The sequence below is a fragment of the Ascaphus truei genome, chromosome 1 (genome assembly GCF_040206685.1).
Source record: "Ascaphus truei isolate aAscTru1 chromosome 1, aAscTru1.hap1, whole genome shotgun sequence".
In the NCBI taxonomy this organism is placed as follows: Eukaryota; Metazoa; Chordata; class Amphibia; order Anura; family Ascaphidae; genus Ascaphus; species Ascaphus truei.
In genome coordinates this window covers 445611521-445625048 of record NC_134483.1, presented here as the reverse complement: position 1 = coordinate 445625048, position 13528 = coordinate 445611521, and the positions used below count along the sequence as shown (strand labels likewise).

Here is a 13528-nt window from a genome sequence, read left to right as displayed (position 1 = left end):
ATTTAAAAAATAGACCAACAAAGATCACATGAAGTATACAAGATGCCTCTCCTTATTATAGGACATCATTCTCTAAATTTTGAATTAAGCACTCTCTAACTAACCCCTTTGGCACTTAAGATAATAAGGATCGCATGGTAGTAACATTACACTTACAATCAGTGGGATGAATACAGCATCACCGGAAAATTGCTTTTGGGATTTTTCAAATACAGAAATTGCAAAACAATATATATATATATATATATATATATATATATATATATGTATATATATATATATATATATTTATATATATATATGTATGTATGTATATGTATATGTATATATATATATATATATATATATATATATATATATATATATATATATATATATATATATATATATATACACTATGTGTAAATCAATACCAATGTGTTTAAATAATTGAGATCAAAGTATGATCATTAATTATATTATATATCTATGTATGTATGCTCACCTGAAAGTCATTAATAAACTGGTTATAGGGCAGAGATACTATTACTCAATCCTGGAATATTCTATGGCACTTATCCAATCTAAAAGTTCAATTAATGATCATACTTTGATCTCAATTATTTAAACACATTGGTATTGATTTACACATAGTTCACCCAGTCAAATTTCCATCATTTGTAGAGCGATATTGTATGTAGCATTGTAAAGTTCAAATAGTTCAAATCTATTAGTTTTCCTTTAACAAATGTAATTTACAGTAGTTTAGTTTATGACAACTGTCATGTAAATAAATTAATCTTATTGCAATTTTATTCTTATTGCAACTTTAATTTTGAAAGGGAATGTCATGTTGAGGCCCTGAAAAGGTGTTTACATTAATAATTCTCTGAAACAGAAACCTTTGGCGGATTTTTATGCAATCACAATACAATAGGACAAGTAAAGGCAATGTATACCTCCAACTACCCTATTGTATTCAGTCAACGTTATACAATTTAATGTGCATTGAAAGGGCAAACATACTGTAGATGATTACCATTGGCTTTGCAACATACTATAGGTGGGGGCAAGGGATTGCCTGTCTCTGAATCCCCAGCTGGCACTGATGCTGTGGCCACACAGAACCTGCTTCAGAAGCATTCCTGTCATTGATGATCTGAGACCAGAAAACCTAGAACTGCTTCTCCCTTCCCCACTTACTGTACCTTCCCCTTCTCCCCTTCCCCTCCACAGAGCAATCTGAGAATTCTTCTTAGAACTGCTTTGGTCATTTTTTTTCACTGACTTTTTCTAAGAGTTCAGAGCCCTGACACAAACTCAGACCCTTCACAAAAAATGCACCACTCTTCCTCCCCCAGCCCCCTGTCTCTAGGCAAGAATAGTCTAGACAGAAAAGTGCTTCTGTCATCACGAGTCAGCCAGACAGAGCTGCAGTGTTGGATACAGCTTGTCCCTTCCCCCGCTGCATAGACTCCTGACAGAAGGAGGAGAGAGAAAGCAGCAGAGGAGGAGATGATGCTCGAGGTACAATGAAGCAAGGGGCTCGAATAGACTGAAAAACAGCAGCAGCAGCAGCAGCAGTCAGTTGCCTTCTTTACTATTTAGTGTTTTCTCAGAGCTGTGAGGTGTTGTCTTTGCTTGGAGCTGTTTAGTGTTTAGAGTTTTTTTTTTCTTCACTTTCCAAGGATGGTGGTGGTAAATCACCCTTCTGTGTTTCTTTTTTTTTTCCCCACATGAATTATTTATTCTCTTACACCATCCTACACATTTATCTTCCACGATGTTAGAGTGTGTATGTTAAAGGAAAAGGATTGCAGTGATTGAGGTTAGGCTTGGGTCAGGCTGCTTTTTGTCTGCCACGCCCCTCTCCACTCTTACCTCCTGGCCGCTGACCCTGGTGCTGACTTGGAGGTCTGTGTTAGCGGGTTGGATGTTCCCAGGGAAGACTTGAAAAGACCCACAGCACTTAACACATCCCTGCTGAAGCAGATCATCACCGACAAAAGTGCAAGTTTAACATGTTGACTCAGATCATTTACCAGGTATTACTAACACTAAATCTTATCTCCCAAAAAAAGTTTCCATCATATTTGGTTTGGCCAATGTATGCTAGCAGTTGTAAAGTGTCTTTCTTTGCACATGTGGCCATTCATATGTTTATGTGATATATAATGTATACCGTTAAACGCTTTGAGTTTTCAAAGTATCTTCTCTGGGAAAATGTTGTCAACAAGCATTGCAGTTTATTATGTTCTCATTGGAAAGCCATTAGGTGGCATGTCATCTAAATATTAATATAATAGTGCAATAATAATACAAATATAATGGTGCACATTTAAAAATGTAATGGGTGTACTTTAAAACTAGAGTTTAGGGAACCTTAAATAAGACCAGGAATATAAATCACATTAAACATATGTACTGTAAAGCTCTATTTTTATTGGTAGTTGGTTTATGTACTGTATGAATGAATACTAAATACAGAATGCTCTATTAGTGACTTCAAGGGGTGTTTCAGGTTAACAAGCAATCATTTTAATTAAAGTGAATACCATATATTGATGTCATAAAATGAGTAAATCCCATTTTCAATCTTACCAACTTAATAAATACGTTTCAAAAAATAAATTGTATTTTAATGTTAAAAAAATGATTAGCCTTCTTGAAGCTGCAGGTTACAAAAGGGTATTTTTCATTGCAACGATGTCTGCAAATCCGTAATGAAATTAGGTTCTACATGTATGCATAGTTTATAGCAACATTTTGTTTTTGAGCCTTATTTGTATTTGCTTGTAAGAATATTAAACACTTATTTTGCCAGCTCTAGGAAACAGATGTCTTGTATGTAACATGGCTGCCCTCTTGTGTTCCGTGGTTAACAGCATCAGCATTCTAATACATTTAAACATTTAAAGTGATAACAATTAACATGAAGGTGTGTGTGTGTGTGTGTGTGTGTGTGTGTGTGTGTGTGTGTGTGTGTGTGTGTGTGTGTGTGTGTGTGTGTGTGTGTGTGTGTGTGTGTGTGTGTGTGTGTGTGTGTGTGTGTGTGTGTGTGTGTGTGTGTGTGTGTGTGTGTGTGTGTGTGTTAAAATTGCAGATTTACCTGACTGTTAAAGGGTTCAATATTGAGACATCAGGCTTCGTGGGTAAAATATATCCATAGCATTTCATCCTTGGAGATAAATCAACCTACGATAAGAGGCAATCGATTAACAGTCTTTTTTTTTTTTTAAGAACATTTTAAGATAGATAGAAAGCGCTTAGGGAAGGGAGACAGTTTTTAGATTTGTCACTGGTTCTAAGAATGCATTCTTCACTTCATAATTATAAGAATGATGTATTGCAGACATGGCTTTTATCATTGTTCTTGAGAGGCAATAGTTGAGGGAGACAAAATCATTCACTTCTGGTAAAGATGATATTTCTGGCATCCCACCTCAGAGCTCAGGAAATGAATGTTTGAGAATCAATATGGACTAGGGAAGTTTTGTGATCATGACACACTGCAATTGATAGTAAAAAAAAAAAAAATCACCTTACCAAATACCAATAAAAAGAAAAAAAATGTTTTATTTAAATTACTTTGAAATTAAAGTTATCTACTTAATATATAAAAAAACAAATAAATAATTCTGAAATGCCTAAAAAATCACAATGTTTCAAAACTTTATATTTCTTCCTAAATGTGATAGGCACATTCTAGAGTTGAGTAGTTTAATAGAGCCTAGTTGTCAGATAAGTTGAACAGCTGGTTTATGCTTGTCAAATTTACCGTCATAAATCCACAAGAGATTGGTAGAATCCAATTTGTGATTCAGAATGCAGCTGTAAATAGTCCTGGAATGTCTTGGGATTTATCACAGTGTTTTTCACTGAGTAGGTTCTTGTCAAGAACTGTGATATTCAGTCAAGATGGGTTAATTTATAAACAAATTTGACACCCAGTCCCTAACCACCCGTAGTCTTGTAATATCCTACAAAATATTACAAAAAAAGTATTTAGAAAAACCATAAGAGGAATTTTACACATACACATCATATTCTATTTTCTTTGTCATCTTTCAGCTCTGTTGTTTTAGAGAACTGTAGACATACAGTACATTTTATACTTGATAATACAATACACTGATATGCTAATGATCAAGAATTATCATACAAAAGCACTGTATCCTATTTACACTTAGTTTATTGAAAAGGTAAAATGAAAACTATAGATAAATACAGTCAAAAGATATAAATAAGTGTGTGGGGTTTTTTACTTTCAAAGTTTCATTAGATATAATAAGATAAGCATTTAATTGCACAGGCATTATTCCTATAGTATCATAAGGATCAAAAACATATAAATGTTCAAGAAGCTATTACTGGAGAGCTGCAGAATAGAAATGGGGGGAAAGAATCACTATAAATGGCATATAATATAATAATATTATTTTTTCAAATGCATCTGAAAATAGAATTTTGCTTGACAGAGTTTATAATCTAATTCTGGTGCCTAAGGCACAATGAGATACAGTGACTTGCCAAAGTTCACGAGGAGTTGACACTGGGATTTGAACCAGGCTCCCATGCTTCAAAGTCAGGGTCATTGTTTTCTATGCACTATTGAATTTTCTAAGCCTTCTTAGGGAAATAGTTTTGTGAAAATGCATTTATATACTGTAGCTGGGAGCCATCTTCTAGGTGCACCGCATCTGTAAGACACCTTCAGGAAAATATCCTGCTTGAAGTACAGTAGACCCTCTGGAAGAACTTGATTGACTTAAAGTTGCATTAACAATGTACCATATAAAATAAAAGTACAATATATTTTTTGTCATATCAAAAACTACTAACTAGTACAGTAAATTGGTCTTACATTAAAATAATTGTAATATAAAATGCTGGATTACATCTCCACCACACCAAATATAACAGACCACATCTCCTGTGGATGCAAGATGCTAAGTATGGTGCTGCAAAAATATAGTCACCGCCACTACCGCCACTTTGTAATTTCTCCCTGACTTTGTATCTACTACAACCAGAAAGGAGGGATTTAGAGGCAGACACGGACAATACGAGAGACACAGTAAACAAATATTAGTTCTGTGTGAATCACATGTTATGCTTAAATGTTCCTGGAGAGATGGGTGGCTTTTTTGTTGGATTTGGATCCGCAATGGATCGGCCGGTTCCTTTGGTCCACAGATTTCAGTGGATCAATATCAAAAACGGTCATTTGTGATTTGTGGATTTTATATTATTTTCTCCAATACACTCCGCAGATTCAGCAATTCGTTGACAAATTTTCAAGAATCCACCAACGAGTTGCTGAATTCGTGGATTGGATTCTACAAAGCCGTCAACGGATTAGCTCCAATGGCGATTTTTGATGAATCCGCACAGATTAAAACCAACCAAATCCATTTGCAAATTTTAGACTGTGAAATAAATTTTTGGGGGAAAGTGCCAGAAAATCCAGGAAACGGATTTGGGCCAATTCACCCATCTCTACCAGTGAGAGCATTGTATGCAGTTTTGGCTGGTGAATTTACATCTAAATCTGTTACAGTTGTTTGTTCATAATTTACCTAGATGCATACAACTGCACTGCTCATTTTATGCAAGTATTGTGTGTATCTCACAATTTCTCCAAAAATAGAATCTGTCTACTTTTCTTTGAACAGAATAGCTGCATTAATAGTAGGTTTGTCAGTATTTCACTGCACATACTGTAAAGAAAAGAGATACTTCAGTGACATAATAAAAAAAAAAACCTTCCGACAGAAACATGTCCTGAATCTGGAGTATTAACCGTTAGCAATATCGACAATTACATCCACAAATCTAACACTTATATTTTTATCATTCTACTTTAATCAACGCTTTTCTATAGAGCAGAGGCTTACCTTGATTGATCATCAAAATTGTACTTCTCAACGGTACAAAATATAAGGCATATACAGGTATGTGTCCAAAGCAGCAGACTAGTGGGAAAAAAAGTCTGCCTTTGGCAGGATCATCCAGAAATTCCAACAAGATTCTGGCAGGTTAATTATGTGGTTCTTCCAATGCTGCAGGGCTGTTTCTATCATTTTCTCAATGCTGCATTGGTAAAAGTATAAAAGCAATATAACTTCCTTGCTATCTCGTAAAAATAACATTATTTTAGGTACAAATACAATGGGCATTTTTAATAAACGGAGGTGGCATAGGACATGTCATGGCAGTAACTTTCACTAACACAGGATTACAGGTCACTAGTAATCATTTATTCTTTTTTTTAACTTCACCCGAAAACACTTATAATACAGTATGTGTATGAATATGGGAGAGTAACATTATTTCATTTTGTATAAAGTGTTTATATTTCTACTGGATGTATAATTTCCCATACATTTTCTAAGATGAACAGTAGAAGTTACAAATGTTTAGGAATCAATATAACTAAATCAGTGGATCTGATTTGTTTCATCTTCAAAATCCTAGAGGCCAAAATAGCAAGATGATGAAAACATTGCTTGCAATGTAACTTGTGTTTGTCGATATAATTCAATAACAATCTTCCTACCATTTTTCAGATTAAGTTAAAGCAGCGAAACATGAATTAATATATGTTTTTTTTTAATAAATCAGTTCTGTAGTATTAGATAATAGTGAATTTTGTATTACTATTCAACTTTTAATACCACGTTTAATGAGTTTTAAAGATTCCTTTGATTTCTATAGGAGCAGTGGCGTAGCTAGACATGAGCGGGACTCATGTCAAAGATTTTTTCAGGGCCCCATGAAAAAAATCAACGTATTCTGTAGATTCCAAATTAAATATACTGCACACATAAATATAGATTAAATATAAAATATAGATTACTCATGTACTCACCATTTATTTTTAAGTCAGAAGTTCTGTTCTCACACTTTTCACTCGGCAAACGCGTCAATGATGTGATGCATATCGTTTCTCAGAAGACATGCTGCCTCATTCTCAATAGAGAGTAAACTCAATCCACTAAGTCTTTCCTGTCGCATGGTACTTCTCAAATAACTCTTAGTAAGTTTTAGTTTGGAAATGCACATTCTGCACTTGCGACAGTGACTTGTATTGTTAGAAATAGCTGCATGCTGCCACCCTCCTCCATTGGAATCCCAGCGTCAAATGACGCCATGGACGTCACCAACGTGATGTCATTAGATGCTGGGATTCGAATGGAGGAGGGTGGCAGCAAGGAAGGAGGCGGCCGCCACATGTAAGTTCATTCCCATGAGGCCCGACAGGCCAGAGAGTACGGAAAATGTAAATGTGGCGGACATTTTTGCCGCCCCAAAATTTTGCCTCCCCAGGCCAGGGCCTAATGGGAAATCCACCACTGGTTAAAGTAGAGGGCTGAAAACCTCTCTGCACCCATCTACCATGATATTCAATAGCTTTTTGTCTCAAATACTATTGTGCTCTTTTCTCCAAAGTTGTGTAAAATTCACCATGCAAAAGTAAGATAATACCGACTGCAATTTTTTTCTCCCTACCTCCATCCTCTCCCTAATCCTCTCTCAACATCCCTCCTCATCACCATCATAAGCTCTCCCTATCATCACCATCATCAGCTCTCCCCTGCCCCTCATCATCAGCTCTCCCGCTCATCATCATCATCATCATCATCATCATCATCATCATCATCATCATCTCTCCCTCATCATCAGATCTTTCCACATCATCAGCTCTCATCATCATCATCATCATCATATCAGATCTCCCCCTCATCATCATCAGATCTCCCCCTTAATATCATCAGATCTTCATCCCATCATCATTAGATCTCCCCCTTCATTAGATCTCCCCCTAATCATCATCTGATCTCCCCTTATCATCCTCATCAGATCTCCCCCTCATCATCATCAGATCTCCCCCTCATCATCATCAGATCTCCACCTTCATTAGATCTCCCCTATCATCATCATCAGATATCCCCCTCATCATCTTCATTAGATCTCCCCTATCATCATCATCAGGTCTCCCCCTCATCATCTTCATCAGATCTCCCGCTCATCATCATTAGATCTCCCGCTCATCATAATCAGATCTCCCCTCATCATCATCACAATCATCAGATCTCCCCATCCTCATCATCATCATCATCATCAAATCTCCCCATCATCAAATCTCCCCATCATCATCATCTTCATCCTCATCATCAGATCTCCCCCTCATCTTCATCATCATCATCATCATCTCTACCCCTCATCATCAGATCTCCCCCTCGTCATCATCAGATCTACCCCTCATCATCATCAGATCTCCCCCTCATCATCATTAGATCTCTGCCTCATCATCATCAGATCTCCCCCTCATCATCATCATCAGATCTCCCCCTCATCATCATCATCAGATCTCTCCCTATCATCATCAGATTTCCCCCTCATCAACTTCATCAGATCTCCCCTTCATCATCATCATCATCATCATCATCATCATCATCATCATCATCATCATCATCATCATCATCATCATCATCATCAGATCTCCTCCTCGTCATCATTAGATTTCCCGCTCATGATAATCAGATCTCCCCCTCATCATCATCATCATCATCAGGTATAAGCCTCATCATCATCATCATCGTCAGATCTCCCCCTTATCATCATCAGATCTGCCCCTTATCATCATCTTCAGATTTCCCCCTCATCATTAGATCTCTCTCTCATCAAATCTCCCGTCCCTCCTCCTCCATGGCTACCTGTGTTAATGGAGACAAGTGTTGTATACGACGGCAGTGTTAAAGGATAAGCCGGTAGAAGAATCAGGATGGCGCGCTCCTCCCCTGCCATCCTGCTCTGCCTCTGTAACAAGTGCTGATTATTTTACAGGCTTATCCTTTAATGCCGGAGGCCCACCGCACATATCATCTCCCCCCCCCTGTCTATACAGGGGGGTGGGGGAGAGCAGGCCCTCAAGAGCACCGGGCCCGGGCTTTGCCCGGGCTGCATGGGTTATAGCTCTGCCCCTGTATAGGAGGTTTTAGCACACCTCCAAAGCAGTGCAAGGTCCTTGCAACACTGTCCTGTTTGTGATAATTTGTTGCCAATGTTCCCAGCAGTTTGAGCTGTAAACTGTAACAATAGTCAATGTTACGTTAGTAGTATGAGAATATATTATAGGTGCTGAGTTACACTGACTGAAAGATTGATTGAAAGTGAAAGGCGGCCATTATGTTAAGCACACAACAGGATTTTTACAGATTTATAACAGGAGCACCAAATGCTTGCCAGCTTAGGTATGTAGACTCATATGTCACATGCTTTACATATAAAATACATTTAAAAGTGGGGAAATAGTATTGCTGTTTTAATTACTCTATGTCTGGGGTGCTCAACCTCAGTCCTCAAGCTGGCTCAATCAGAGTCTCAATCGAAGACTATTGCACCTGTGCTGAAGCAGGGATATCCTGAAAACCTGACCTGTTGGGTGGGCTTGAGGACTGGAGTTGAGCACCCCTGCTCTAAGTGAAAATGCATTAGACTGCTCCAATTAATTTATACAAATGACAAAATTGAGCACATTTTTAAAAACAGTTTGTAGACTGTCCCACAGCAAAGTAATTAAAGTAAAGCGGGCCCCTAGCCATAGGCAGAGGGGTCTCGTGACCGGAGGGGGGGAATGGCATTCCCCTCACTGGCCCACCCCCACATCTCTCTCCCCCGCTCAGGGAAGGAGTTTCCAGGGGGCCTATGTAAGGCCAGGCTGGCTGGCAGCGTAGCCTCTTTGCTGCCTGCCAGACGATGTGCTTTAATCGTGGTTGTAATGTACTGGTATGTACTATAATTGTGGATATACAGTAATGTACCGGTATGTACTGTAATTGTGGACATAAATGTGCTGGTATGTGCTTTAATTGTGGTTATAAGGTACTGGTATGTGCTGTAATTGCGGTATAATATACCGGTATTACTGTAATGGTGGTTATAATGTACTTGTATGCACTGTAATGGTGGTTGAAACGTACTGGTACGCACTATAATGGTGGTTATAATGTTTATCGAGCAATTATTGACAGAAGGAAATGCACTGGAAAAGCAACTTAAGTGTTGTTGAAAACTTTTGTACAATTTTCCTGTGTGTGGGGGTTATTTATACCCACCCTAGAGAGGGCAGAGGTTGTAATTTTAAAAATCGCTCTCCCATCCCCCTTGGAGGGCATGCAGAGGTGCGGGGGGGAGCTCGGGGAGGCGCCTCCTTCGGCAGTTGCAAATGCTTCCTCCACCCATCCCCCTTCCACTGCCTTTGGTTGCGTTTTTGGGTTGGCTTGTTGTCCCCCCCTGCCCCTGGATCCTGCGATGGCTGCCAGGCCAGGTGGTGGGCTTGGGGGGAGCGAGGTCTGGCGGGCGGGTTCTCCCAGGAGGACGTCGCATGTCGCGATGCCCAGTGTGCAGTTGAGTTGACAGGGGGGAATCCCAGGTGGTGGTTGGTGGTACAGGCCTAGTTTAAGGGGGGGTAGCTAGGCCCATCAATCTTGGGGGTAGGTGCTTGTTCTTGCCAGACTGGGAGCTGGGCTTTTTGAGCCCAGGGTGAGTAAGAGTGGGCAAGGTCAGTTATCCATGACCTTGAGGGCCCGCTCGCGTAGGGGACACGAGGTTTCGGCCATTTTACCTCCAGTTCCCGTTTCCTGTCTTTATTCGTACGTTACATGTGGGTACAGGGCTCGGGGAGAGGGGAACCATCTGGCGGCCTCCCTGGTCATGACCTTGTATACAGTACTGTATGATGAACAAGTTTAAGGATTAAGATTTCACTTTGTTTGACTTTCAACTCCTACTAGGAGGTAGGTGGTAAAATCATAGTAAAATCATAGGGGGACAGGAGGGGTTCACTTCACCAGCAGCACAGTCAAAAAAGCAGTGTAAAAAGAAAGGAATATTAAATAAGGGGGAATAAAACGATGATATTATTTAGTGAATTTGAAGGTGATCCCCAGTATTTCCTGTGAAAACCAATTTCATTATTTTAGTACAAAGTATTCTTGATACATTTCACTGAATCAGGTGCCTTTTCAAGTTTTGTATCGGTTAAAAAAAAATACTACAAAATGTAACAATCAACTGGTAAAAAGTAGAAGCAATGACAGGCAATTTATAATGGGCAAGACATGGACAGCTTGAATTACTGGAGTGTTTTCTTATTCAAACTGTTGCTGTCTGAGTCAAAAGAAAGACACTTGTAAGCAAGATTTCTCATGTATGACACAGCTCTTGTAATCAGACAAGGCCGGTTTTATTTATGCGGTAAAAGGGGAGAATAACTATAGAAGCTTATAGCAAGTATTATAATGTGCTTCACTTAACTCTTCCCTACTTACTTTTACTTCTTGCTTTGTATAACTACAGCCCAAATGGCTTAATGTTATGACTTTCCTAGAACAGTTAAATGAACTCACCTCATGCTACGTAGCCCTACAGTTTTATCACATTTACAGTATGTTAAGAAAGGGAGCACAATTTACCAAGAGTAAATTATAATTTTGTTATATTATACACAGCAAAACAATTTGTAAACCTTTTTTTTAAATCTACTTGTGATTTGCCATCCATCCATAATTTTGCTGTCAGACTCATCTAAAGTAATTCTCTCACCACTCCACTTCTGCTCCGCCACTATGCTAATCCCTACACTAACTTCCCATATCCTTTAGAATCACATTTTAACGCCTAGTTGTGACTTACAGAGCTTTCAACAATGCTGTCCCCCTTTACATCTCATCCCTCATCCCCAAATATATCCCTAAACGCCCCCTACATTCTGTCCATGACATCCGCCTTTACTTCTGCCTTATTTACCTCCTCTCACTCCCACCTACAAAGACATCTCCCGTGCTGCTTCCTCTCTCCGAAATTCCCTACCACGCACCCTCAGACTCTCCCCCAGCATTCAAATTTTTATACTGCCCTGAAAACTCAACTTTTCAAGAATCCTATCTGGCATACCTCTAACATCTACCAACGCCTTCCCCCCACCCTGTAACCTTTTTGGGACCTGCTGTGCGGTGGACCAATCTCTATGCTAAAAAACCCTAAAATCCGTATCACCAAACCTGAATGGGATCAGCTCTGTGGTTAGACCATACTCTACCCTAAGGCATACTCTGTCCCACAATGAGAAAACACTTTACCTTTTGTTTCAACATTGCCCATTATTCCCTCTAGACTGTAAGCTTTCACATGCAGGGCCCTCATTACCTTCTGCATCTGTTTGTGTACTGTATGTTTGTCCTTATTTGCTATGTAACAGTTTCTGTAATATACAGTACATAACTCTGTACCTCCATTGTAGCGCACTGTGGGATATGTTGGTGATTTAACAATAAACAACAATAATAATAGCCTTTGCAGTGCTAGACTTTATGACTGTTTGTTTTGCAATGCACTGTAGGGTCCTCCACAATGGATTGATTTATGGGGAATCTTTACCATAAATTATCTGTCATTCAATATAGTAATCTAAAAGCTGTAGCAATAGTCACTTCCTAATAATTGCAGTCTACAACAACTTGATCCATAAGCATCTTTGAGCTCCGTGCAAGGATCACCACAGACTAAAGCAACTTCCCTAAATTGTATGTAAATCTAGCCATGCTCTCTTTATCTTTTCTCCCCATTAGAGATGTGAGAAAATATTCAAAGTGTAGGCACAAAGATTTTAGTCCTTTTTTTTCCAAATTCACATCCTTGGAAAACAATTTGCCAAACCTCAATGACATGAAAATGTTTCACTTTTTACTTCTTATCCAGAAGTAAGTATCTCAGGAAGCAGGGGGTCCCCAGAGCTGAAACAAATGTATTTAAGCTCCAGAGACCCCCTACTTTAAGTCAATAACAATTTTTATTTTATTTTTAAAGCAAGCAATGCACCCTGGAGTGCTGCTTTAAGAGGAAAAGCCTGAAGGTTATAGGTTCATTTTGGAGTACACCACTAATGGAAATACAATTAAAAATGTACCTTTAATAGTAACAATTATAAGACTGATATCAATATTAAAATAGTTGTGAGTGAAAGTGAAGCTACTAAATTAAGATGTGAGGTGCAGAGGTGGTATCAGGGTAATGTGTAGGCTAGCAGTTTGTATGGACATTAAGTATGAAGATCTAAAAGATAGAATCAGGGAAGCCAACAAGGGGGAGGGAGGTGTCAGCTTGGACTCCTGTCCCAGACCCCTGTCTCTGGGATCCTTTCCCTGCCAGCAATCTGGCATGTGGCCAGATCCTGAGAGGAGACCTCTAAGAGGTTGTTTTTAGAGAGGGCCTGCTTGAGGATGTCTTCAGAGGTGCCTTTCAGAGGCAGCATGCAGTAGGCCGGTGAAAGGGAGACCTCCCTGACAGACACCTCTGGAGGAACCCATCAAAAAGGTGTCTAAGAGGCCCTGTCAATCGTCCAAGGCAACATGTAGGCATGCTTGTCTCCTTTCTCTCCTTACCCCCAATCCCTTCCTATATCCTTCCCCCTCAATCCCTCCCACACTCTCTCCTCTCTCTCCACCCCTCTCTCACACCTCTGTCCCTTTTCAATCCCTCCCTC

At 39.1% G+C, this 13528-nt stretch overlaps 1 protein-coding gene across 2 annotated transcripts in view; it reads left to right on the top strand.

Annotated features, from left to right (window-relative positions):
• The first annotated feature begins 1119 nt into the window (after positions 1-1119).
• LOC142503754 (bifunctional heparan sulfate N-deacetylase/N-sulfotransferase 3-like) overlaps positions 1120-13528 on the top strand; it is a 188463-nt gene continuing 176054 nt past the window's right edge. For both annotated transcript variants that reach the window (XM_075616431.1, XM_075616413.1), the window contains exon 1: positions 1120-1506. The gene's annotated coding sequence lies outside the window, so the exon portion shown is untranslated. The remainder of the gene's footprint in view (positions 1507-13528) is intronic.